Genomic DNA, 11156 nt, shown 5'->3' on the forward strand with positions numbered 1-11156 from the left:
GTGCTTTTATTGGAATTCACTCAGAAAATACGCAGAGCTCAAAAGCATCCCGCAGATAACTTTTTCTGGAAGCATTCTCCAATGTCAGACAGATTAAACAGCACAGGGAGAGCGCTCGCTGCAACAGATTCACTTTTGTCTGTTCCCAGGTGCTTCCAGCCAGCAGGAAAACAGCAATGGAGTCTATTGTAGCCATTGAAAAACAACGAAAATTCTAGTCTCTCTATTAGTGTGCTATTCAGCATAAGTTAACACTGACAAATTCATAAAATCTTTGGACCTTGGAAGTTTGAGGTGACTTTCCTTCAGAAATGGAAATACCTTTTAAATCTGCTTGGCAGACTGGTGGTGGATTAGCAAATGCAATACATAAGAAAAATGCACAACAGCATATATATCCATCTTCTATTCTGACAAGTGAAGTTTAAATTATTGATAACAGACTTGTAAACATACTCTTGTGTCTTGCAAACCCGACTTACTTTTTGAGGTTTTCTGATGGCTCTGTTATTGAGTCTTTTCTTCTCAGAAGCATAAAGAAGGCAATGTGTATTTTTGCAATATCAAAGTGTAATATCAGTTAGGTTTATCTGTGATGAACTATCAATAAGGAAAAAAAAGGTTTTATAAAACTGGAATTGTTCTGTTCCTGACACACAGTACACAGTCTTTTCTGCTTCACAGCCAACAACTCTTGTCCATATTCTAAGACAATAATTAAATCAATAAAAGAAATACATTTGCTATTGAACTTAATTTTAAAAAGCAAAAGCAACAGCAAATCTAAAGTATTAAATTAATCAAAAGTAAACCACAGTGCAAATAATTAATTAAAAAATATGTCACCTTGTACTTTTTAGAAAGCCATCTACCATACATATCCATCCCAGAATAGAAACGTGATTCAAACACATTGAGAGAGAGAGAGAGAGAGAGATATCTTTTTTTCCTGCATGACAAGCTATGGCAGGACACCACCTTAATTCCTAACACAAGGTAATTACATCACATCTTTGACAACATCAAAGCTTAATGTTTATTTGTGGAGAATGGTTTACTTTTGGTTCTACTTCAATATAGTTATGTATTTTATGAATAGGGATGGTATTATTTGTGCAGTTAATGTTAAACAAAAATTCAAGTGTTTTGCTGATTTGTCATGTCAGGCACACTGTATGTGTTGTGATAACTGTGCAGCTTTGAGCAACCTTGAATGCAGCCCAGTCAATTACTGTGACACTGTAAAAATGTGCTGTGGAAGAACAGAAAACTTTTTCTTCCTGTGCCCCTACCCTGTACTTAACCCCTGAGAAAACACATAAGATAATAATAATCTGAACAAAGAGTACATTCATTTAAACCACACATATGCTACATGCTATGATGCAGCCATGACTCAGCTTTCAGCTCTGAGTTCAGAACAGGCTGAATGGAATGTGTCATTAAGAGAGTGTCCTGGTTTCAGCTGGGATAGAGTTAATTTTCATCTTGGTAGCCGGTGTGGGGCTGTGTTTTGGCTTTAGGATGAGAACAATGTCGATGATACACTGATGCTTTGGCTCTTGCTAAGTAGTGCTGAGCTGTTGCTAAATAGAATCATAGAATCATAGAATCATAGAATCATAGAATTGTCAAGGTTGGAAAAGACCCTTAAGATCATCGAGTCCAACCGTTAACCTAACACTGCCAGGTCCATCTATACCATGTCCTCGAGCACCACATCTATCCGTTCTTTAAATACCTCCAGGGATGGAGACTCAACGTGGACAGCCTGTTCCAATGCTTGACCACCCTTTCGGTGAAGAAGTTTTTCCTAATATCTAACCTAAACCTCCCCTGGCGCATCTTGAGGCCGTAGTGCCTCAATAGGTGCTAAGTGGTGCTCACACTGGTCAAGGACTTTTCAGCTTCCCCTGCTCTGCCGGGTGCACAAGAAGCTGGGAGGGGGCACAGCCAGGACAGCTGACCCAGACTGGCCAAGGGGCTATGCCATACCATATGACGTCATGCTCAGTATATAAGCTGGGGGAAGAAGAAGGAAGGGGAGGGGACATTGGGCATGATGGCGTTTGTCTTTCCAAGTAACTGTTACGCATGATGAGCCCTGCTTTCCTGGAGATGGATGAACACCTGCCTGCCGATGGGAAGTAGTGAATGAATTCCTTGTTTTGCTTTGTTTGCATGCACGGCTTTTGCTTTGCCTATTTAACTGTTCTAATTTATTTTACTTCAATTATTAAACTGTTCTTATCTCAACCCACGAGTTTTCTCCCTTTTACCCTTCCAATTCTCTCCTCCATCCCACCAAGCAGGGAGTGAGCGAGCAGCTGCGTGGTGCTTAGTTGCCAGCTGGGGTTAAACCACGACAGAGAGCTCATCGTAATTTACACAGTTAGTGGTTTCCAGTACACTGTAATTTTCAGGCAGGTAATACAGGTAATATGGCACTGGCCGGTGCAAACAAGATTTTTAAACAAACAGTTCCTTGGCTGGCCATTATCTATACTTGTTTCACCTCTAATTTATATTTTCGGAGAGGCGGAGTCTTGTTTCTTTCTTAGAATTGTCATTGCAGAATATAGATCTGAAAGGGTTGTTTATATGCTGAATGACATTTTCTTCATTTCTCCGTTGCTTCCAAGGTATCTGCAGTACTATACTATTCTTAATGTTAAGTATTCTTTTCAGACTCCAAGTTCAATTTTATGCCCTTCAGATCTCTCCTCCCCCACTCTTAATTTTCCAATTCATTATAACATTATTTTAAACATTTATGATGGCTGTTCTGTTCCCCAGATAAATGTAGACCAAGAATAAGGACTGCTAAAAATGAAGCTGTGGAGAAAAGAAAGTAACCTTGATGACTCAGTCTTTTCTTATATTCTAGAGCATATACAACCTTATTGCAACAAATGGTATGAACGTTGAAATTTCAGCAACAAACTAGAAGTTCCCAGTCTACTCTCCTGTCTTTTGAAAAGTTCAGTAAGTGTAAAACCTATCAGATCACTTCAAACTACAGCTTCTGAAGATGTGTGTTATAATAATAACATTTTTGTTGTTTTCTCTTTGCTGTTTTCTGGGATTTGGAAACCAAATAAAATTAGCACTGTTTAATGGACAACATTGGAAGGCACAGGAACTGATGTGTTTCTAGGAAGTTTCTCCACTGTCTTTTGGTACCAGACGCTCTCATGGAATGGAGTTATAGTGCCTATAGAAACATACCAGGTGATTTTACTCTTTTAAGATAGGATACGTCCTGCTGTCTTACCATTTGATCATGAACAAAACTTTTATTCTTCCTGACAGATACAGAAAAATATTTTTGTGTGTGCAGCTGGCAGTTATGTGATTTTCTAACTGGAGATTCCATATTTCCTTACTATTTTTTTACAGGTATCTATGTTGCACACTCAAATTCACAAAGGCCACGTTAACACCTCATTATTCCACATTATTGCAGTAACCACCGATTCAGTGAAGAAATCAAGCAATAGGTGTCTTGGTATAACTGCGCTGACAATTCTTTCTTTTTTTTTTTAACTTTCCCTACCTAGATAGAAATCAAGAGCTCATTTTCTTATAAAAGTGATTCATAATAGCAGCAAGACGAAGAGAAACTGATCATCTTAATATATTAAGTGTTTGCAAGGATACTGAGCTGTCTAATGTACTTACTTAGTTATAATCAGATGATAACTACTGCATTTAAGTACTTTAATTTACTTTGGACTACATTTCATGTGTCATTCTAGCTCCTTGGTACCATTGCTTTTACGAAAAGAAATTTCAATAATAAATCAACATAAGCACATCTATAAATTCAACAGAACAGAGAGATTAGAGAACCTTGGTATCAGTTCAATTTTCTAGTAACATTCAACTAGATTTTTTCTACTAGGAATTGTGGAAGGGATATAGAGAATGGTTTCATTAACAATCTGTGTTTATGCATTTAAATCATACAGTTTTTCTGAAGCTACGGTCCAACAGTGGAATCTAGCCAGTAATCATTTGTTAAAACTATTCAAGGGTTTGAGAGCAGCAATCATTTATCTGAGTGAAGATTGCAAAATGCATTTTTATACTTCTTCAGGCTCCTAATGGTGTGGAAATTGAAATTTTCATTTTTGCTCCAGCAAACATATATAATATCATTAATGATCACCTTCATTGCCTTGTTACATCTGCTTCTACCAATGCTCAACTAATGCCTCCTGGCCAAGAACCAGCAATTCCAATTCAAAGTAGATTTACTAAGATTCGCTATCAGACGCACGTGGAAGGTATATTTCAGCTCCATTTATAAAATATTCAAAAATGAAACCACAATATGTGCATCTGCTAAAGTCTTTGCAAGATAGTGCATGGAAATATTTGCATGATAACACCAAGAAAAGGTTCATGACTGAGAGGATGCTTGCAGGGGTAGATGCCGTCAGATGCAAATGAACTGTATATTAAAGGAATGTGATTCCCCAGCTAATAAAACCAGTTATGTTATAAAGTCTCAGAGCATAGCAGAAATCACCAAACCTGAAATCTGTTAAAGAAATATGCTTGGAAAACAAAAATAAAAAAAAAAAAATTAAAACTAGTAAGGGCTCTTCTTCAGGATAAATTTTTATATTCTTAAAGTTTAAAACACATACATCCTCTCTTTATATATACACGGATAAAACTTTTATCTATGTTTATCTGCTGGTTGTGCAAGTAACTTAAAACAGCTATTGATCTATGCTAGCACCGTTAGCAATGTAGATATGTGGCATCCTGGGCCAAAAATGGAAAGCTCTGCTTCCATGGTTAGATTTTTTATATGCAACTAACACATTTCTGCAGGAGCTAAAATTCAGCTTTAGCATACGTCATAAACCCTGTTCTCATAATGTCTACATCTATGATATCTCATCTATTTTTGTAAAGACTTGACTGAGTGCATTTAAAGGTCAAGGAATTTTCACCTCTAAGTGAGATATGGATTCTTGTGTGGTAAATGAGAAAAACAGTCTAATGAGAAAAAAAACTGGCTAAGTGAGCTAAAATAAAAACCTCATTCTCTTCTGAATTAGATTAATTGATGAGATTATATTTGTAAAGGTAAGTACTGAGGCTAGGACCTGTTCTTTAATCTTCTAGAAGAATGTGATGAGTGGGTGTTAATTACCATTCTACATGCTCTCTTCTGCTTGTAAGAGCTTGATAAGTAGAATGTTAACATTTGTTTCCCACTTACATTTTATTGTCTGCCCAGTTTCTGTATTATTCATTTTGCTGTGTTATTTTTTGAACAGCCATATTTTTAGAGAAGAGAAATATGAATACGTTTTTCTTCTTGCCGGACAGCAGCTTAGATCAAGGCCAATAATTATTTCAACATCATTTTATCTTATGTAGTGAAATGTAACTGTACTGATAAATCTCTTTTTAATGTAAATATTTCAACTTTCAGAATTGAAATGCCTCCTGTAGTTCATATATAGCGTCAATTTTTGTCACAAATAAAATCAGACTCAATAAGAGAGTATATAGGTAATATAGCTTACAGCTAAACAAGTGACAAACTTCAGCTTCATAGTTTGGACCTGTTGCTAATTATTAGTGAAGAAATAGGAAAAAGACTGTTTCCCCAAGATAGTGGTACTTTACCAGCATAAGAATAAAGCACGTGCACGCATGCACACGTGTATGTGCGGGCACACACACACACACACACACATATATGCAGAATTAGCTACTGTTTTTAAAATTTTTCAAATGTGGATAAAATATTTAATTACAAAGTTCACTACCTGTTCCAACAGATTTTTACCATCTTTTAAGTAACTTCATTTCCAAACATTTATACTTAGTGAAATGCAGGGACAAAATAATAAAATATAATCAAACGCAAAATAGATTTAATGTCCAGCTGGTTTACTGATGTACAAAATCATTCTACATTATAAGCTCTTTATTTTTTATGTTGCCTAGAAAGAACAAAGAAAGCCAGGATTCATAGCAAGAATTAGTTTTACTCAAGGAGAGAGTGATTTCAACAGACAAAGTTGGAAGCAGAAAGTATGATGGACAATATAGATTAAGGATTTCAATAGTAGACTTTTAAAGGTAAATAGACACCTAATGATATGTGCTTGAAGTTTTTGAATCATCCGCTATCACTGGCTTAAATAAAAATGAAGCATTTAAATGACCATCAGATGTATAGGATTTGATTCACAGAACAATTTGCGCATCACCAAAACACAATAGGATCTAGTCATACCTTAAGTGTAGCTGACAGTAAGGAAGGACTCCCTGACAGGGATATTCTGCTCCTCCTTGCCCTCATCTCCATCTTGCAATCGAGAGTCCTCTCCTACATCCACCCTAGGGTGAGTATAATCCTGTTGTTAATATAAAGAAAAATTAACCCACTCCCCACAAAGCCAAAAATAAAGAAAATATTGGGGTTTTGTAGCTGTACAGATTGCTAGATACAGTGCACAGGAGAAGGGGAGGGACGTAGAGCTGAGATTAAGTGAAACAGGGAGGGAAGGGAGTAAACCTTCTCCTTTCAGCCTGAAATTGTATCCTACTTTCCACTTCAGGGCATCCACAAGTGTAAGTGTGGCCCTCTCAATCCCTTCCCACCGGTGCCCAGTGCTGGCCGTGCTCAGTGTTGCAAGCAGGATGATAGTGCACATGGTGGTGCAGCACAGAGTCAGCTGAGCTGGCTCGAATTGCTCTGGGAGCATAGCTGCTGTATCGTAGGGCCAAACATCTGCAAAGTCATCCCACAGCGAGCAGTGCAAGCAGAGGGTTAGCTGTAATTCAGCTTCCATCTAATATTTCTTCTAGGATACGAACAACCCCATTCACACATCTTCCAGAGCTTCTATGGACATTTACAGGTTAATAAATTTACAGGTTAAAGATCTGTTTGGTTGGTGGCTATTTTTCAGCATTAAATATAATTTACAGCTGGTTGATTTGTGGGCATGGAGTCATTTAAGATATTAAACAGTACCTAGTAGCTGCTTCATAGCTACTGAGCAGCTTCAAGTCTTCCACTCAGCTCCCTGTGTCATCCCTCTTCAACAAAAGGACCATTAATAAACTGCTCTGCACAGAACAAGAAAGGACTGAGTACCGCAACCTCATTTCGGAGGTAATAGACTTAATAATGAACAAATGACACTGGAATAGTTTTAGGCTATTATTTTTAGTAACGTATGTGCCTTGCTATAGCTCTGTATGTGGTAAGCCCAGCTCAAGAAAAACATTCCATGGTTATTCACATCACAGTCTATTTTGTGGTACTTTTCTGTAAAGAGAAAGAGATCCAGACAAAAGCTTCCAAAGGACTACGTGCCAAGGTCAGAGCCAGTTATTACTTAAGAAAATATTGTTGACATCTATGAGAACTGGTGTAGGAGTGGGAGGAGGAACTGGGGCAGTAGTCTCTCAGGGTTTCATTCCACATCTGTCTTTAAAAGAAAGATAGGACTCACACTCACTCTTAGCTCTTTGTGTATTGCTTGAGTGGAATCATCGCAAGGGGATGTGGAGAGAGAGGTGGGGCAGAAGGGGGGGGAGAGAGAGAGAGAGAGAGATGCTTATATCAGGTTTTCTTATAAACCTAAAATTTTGGCAGACGCTATAGAAAACTTTGAAATTACCAAATATTTCAAGGGAACTTGGGGTAAGTACTGAGTGAACTTTAAAGCACCTCCTGGGATCTGCATAAGGATTTATGGTAGCTATTTGAAACCAAACTAAATATAGAGATTTTGCATAGTTCCAACCCCTAGTCAGACTATGCTGGCAGTTCAAGCTGGGTTCTCCTTTGAGCTTTCAATTTTGTTTGAGTCTGAAACTCTAAGCAAAACTCAGGAGATGCAAACATATGCAGACAGTTTCCCCCTGAAGTGCTAACTGACTTGTGAACCAAAACCCAATTGAACTCCAGTCTATTTAAAATCCGGCAGGCAAACACTTAGCTCAGAACAATTCTTTATTCACTTACAGACATAAAAGGAAGATAAAATGGTAGTACAGCATCCAACCACACAAAAGTATATTTAGAGAACAATGAGAAAGTCTCTGTGCTCCATACAATACAATTCGATAGAGGGTGTCGCGTAATCTCCTTGAACAGGCTGTGATTTCATCTGTGGGCTGCCTCTGAAAACCAGAGCATGCCCAGAATCACTTCACTGTTCACCTCTATTCCTTGTACTTCTCTGAGATGACTCAGTTTTAAAGAAATCTTGGGTAAGGGGCATAATGACCATCTTCCTCCTGGTCTTGGCTGCTAGACCCATGACTTCCTTTGTGATACCTCAGCTATAAACACAGCCAAAAATGCTGTAACACTGCCAAAGCCCTCCTTAGAAAACAAAAATAATGTTTATAATGAAAGCCTTTCATAGGAAACTGGAAAGAGGGGACTTGAAACTAAGATGGTTTCATCGTGTGTTGCCAGTTATACATAGCCTGATAAGCCGAGGATGCACTAGCCAATGACTGTTCAATTCAGGCAAATGAACAGGTGGGTGTGTGAATCACCAGTGTGATTAACGGCTTACAGACTGTGTTTTGCTGTATCTGTATAGAATATTTACTTATTAGCAATGATTCCTAGTGTCCTTTGCTCTGTCCCCCACAGTCCCCCTGATCCCATGAAGCAGCAGCTCTTGTAACAAAGGTTGCACATCACCCAAAAGTATTCGGATGCATTAAACAGCTAAAAAACGTTCCTTTTGTGGTGTAAACAGCTGCAACTATAGAAATAGGCAATCGTCATAAACACCTGGAAAGCGAGGAAAGGCCATAGGAAAGAGTGAAGATAACAGTGCTCACTGCAAGAGAAATCCCAAAGCCTGAGCTGGGATGAACTTACTGAAGAAAAAGGAATATTGGGTCTCCAGAGGGAAGCAGCAGTACAATGACCATGTCAAGAGACAGAACAGAGATGCCCAATGTGGGACTTCGGAAAAATGAGCTCAGCCTTAAAGTTACTATATTCCTATCACTACTTAGTAATCAGTGTAACCAAGAGGATCACGCTACGGAACCCACCTTGTCCTTCACTACGGGTTCTCCGATGGAATCTGTCTTCAGGACTACGGTTTGAGCTACACTTCTGATGAAGGTCTGCAACCTTAAGAACTGTTACAAAGCAAAATTCATTACCATCATAATTACCATTCCTATGATAACAGATGGGCAGCTGAGATTATGAGAGTGTTATTTACTCAAGGTCACACAGGAAATCTATGGCAGAACCATGGTTCGAACACAAGTCTCCAGAGCCCAAACCAAATGCTTTAACTGCAAAGCTATTCTTTTTTCCTCGAATAGCCCAGCTGGCACTTTGCTTGCTGAGTGCAGCAGGTAGGGGCTGACATTCCAAGTCCTTTCAATTGATATTATTAGCATATAGCAACAAAGACATGTGCAGTAGAGTATTGGCAGCCAAAGGGATAAGTGATGATTGTAAGATAAAGTGTTTGTGTTTCTAGCCATCTGTTTGCAAATAATCCAAATTATTATTTTTAGGAGTGCTGATTCTGTCATAGCTATATTTCTGGTGTAGGGTAGCTCTCTTCTAGTAGTGGATGGCTGAGAAAAAGCATTTGCTTGTGGTAGAAAACAGAAACACAAAACTTTATATACTTCCAATGCATCCTGCTGATAAAATACAAGAGCTCTACATTCACAAGTTTCTTATTAAACATAACATAGTACATTAAGAAAGCAAAGGTGCAGATGACATATACAGGATCTTAGTGTGCAGAAGCTTTTGCTTTCTATGTTTTAAGTATCTCCTACTGGAATTACTGCAAAAGAAAAATGGCTTTCATAAGCAGTATCCCTTTCCCTCCATGTGCAAGGTACCTTGCACTGCCTTGCTTTCTCTAACACTCACACAAACAATTTAATTCCTACCAAAACAAAATGCTTGAGTGTCCAAGCAGTATAGCAGATACTAGTCATATCTCCTCATGTGCTATAGGAAAATAACAATAGCTGCAAGAGAACACCAGACTAGAGCAAGAATGGACTGGCTGCTCAGAAGACAGTACAAGGCACAGTGATGCAGTCTCTATTTTCAGGCACACAGAACATCTTTCTCGCAGAAAAAAAGGCAAAGCAGAAGGCAATTCCTCTCTACCCGAAGGAGCAGGTTAGTAAATGAGGGTAGCCTGTGGCTGAGGACCAAAGCAGGAGGAAGAAGGGACCTCCCTAGCCACTGAGTTTTGTTAGGAACTTTTTGTAAAACAAAACTGAAAGACTAACTTTTTCTTTGAATATCATAGGTGTCCTCCATGGAAGCTAGCTTAGCATTCCCTCGCAGTTACATAAACTCTGTGTGACTATTTCATTCTGCTAGACTAACGTACCCTCTACATGTTATAAATCTATAAAGTTAGTGGCAAAACAAGTTATACGTTCTGATTTATCATCTGCTTTGGCTCAAACCAACAGGACTATACATTAAGGGGAAAAAAAAAACATGCTGTCTCTATATTTATAACCTTGTCATTTAAACATTTGGCAGCCTTTCAGCTGCTCCATATGTTCACTGTATTAAGCTTTACCATAAAAGGAACTAAGAAGTAAAGTCGAAAGAAAGCTGATATTGTATGGTTTAAAAGTCTGGCAGTAAAAATAATAATCAAGGAAAATTTTCAATAACAGCTATTCGTGGTACCTCTGCTACTTCAAAGGCCTTGTAATGAAACACCGTCATCCTTAAACATTGCTGGCAGACTGTCTTCATACAAGATGGCTTAGAATATACACATCAAAGCTACTGTTAACCTTGTGCTTAACATAAGTAGAAAACCTTTTTTTCAGAAGGTGACATCGGAAGGAGACAAAATTAGAATTTAGAAACTGGGAAAATTCTGCACCATTTCAGGGGTAGTATAAAACAGCAAAGAAATAAATATTTTTGGAAGAAAGTTTGGAAATGGATAGCAATGGGTCTTCCACAATCCTAAGGTGATAATTTACACTTATTAGGGTATTATAATACATCTAGAGACAAACTAAATTTAACAAATTCACATCGTAAATACACTGTTAAGTATACTTCCATATACATTTGTCTAATTGATATATCAGTACCTGTCTGCAGATGGGATACCTCTTCTCTCAAAACT

This window comes from Nipponia nippon, unplaced genomic scaffold (assembly GCF_047370975.1).
Source record: "Nipponia nippon isolate SJK-2023a ecotype South Korea unplaced genomic scaffold, ASM4737097v1 scaffold_7, whole genome shotgun sequence".
NCBI classification, from domain to species: Eukaryota; Metazoa; Chordata; class Aves; order Pelecaniformes; family Threskiornithidae; genus Nipponia; species Nipponia nippon.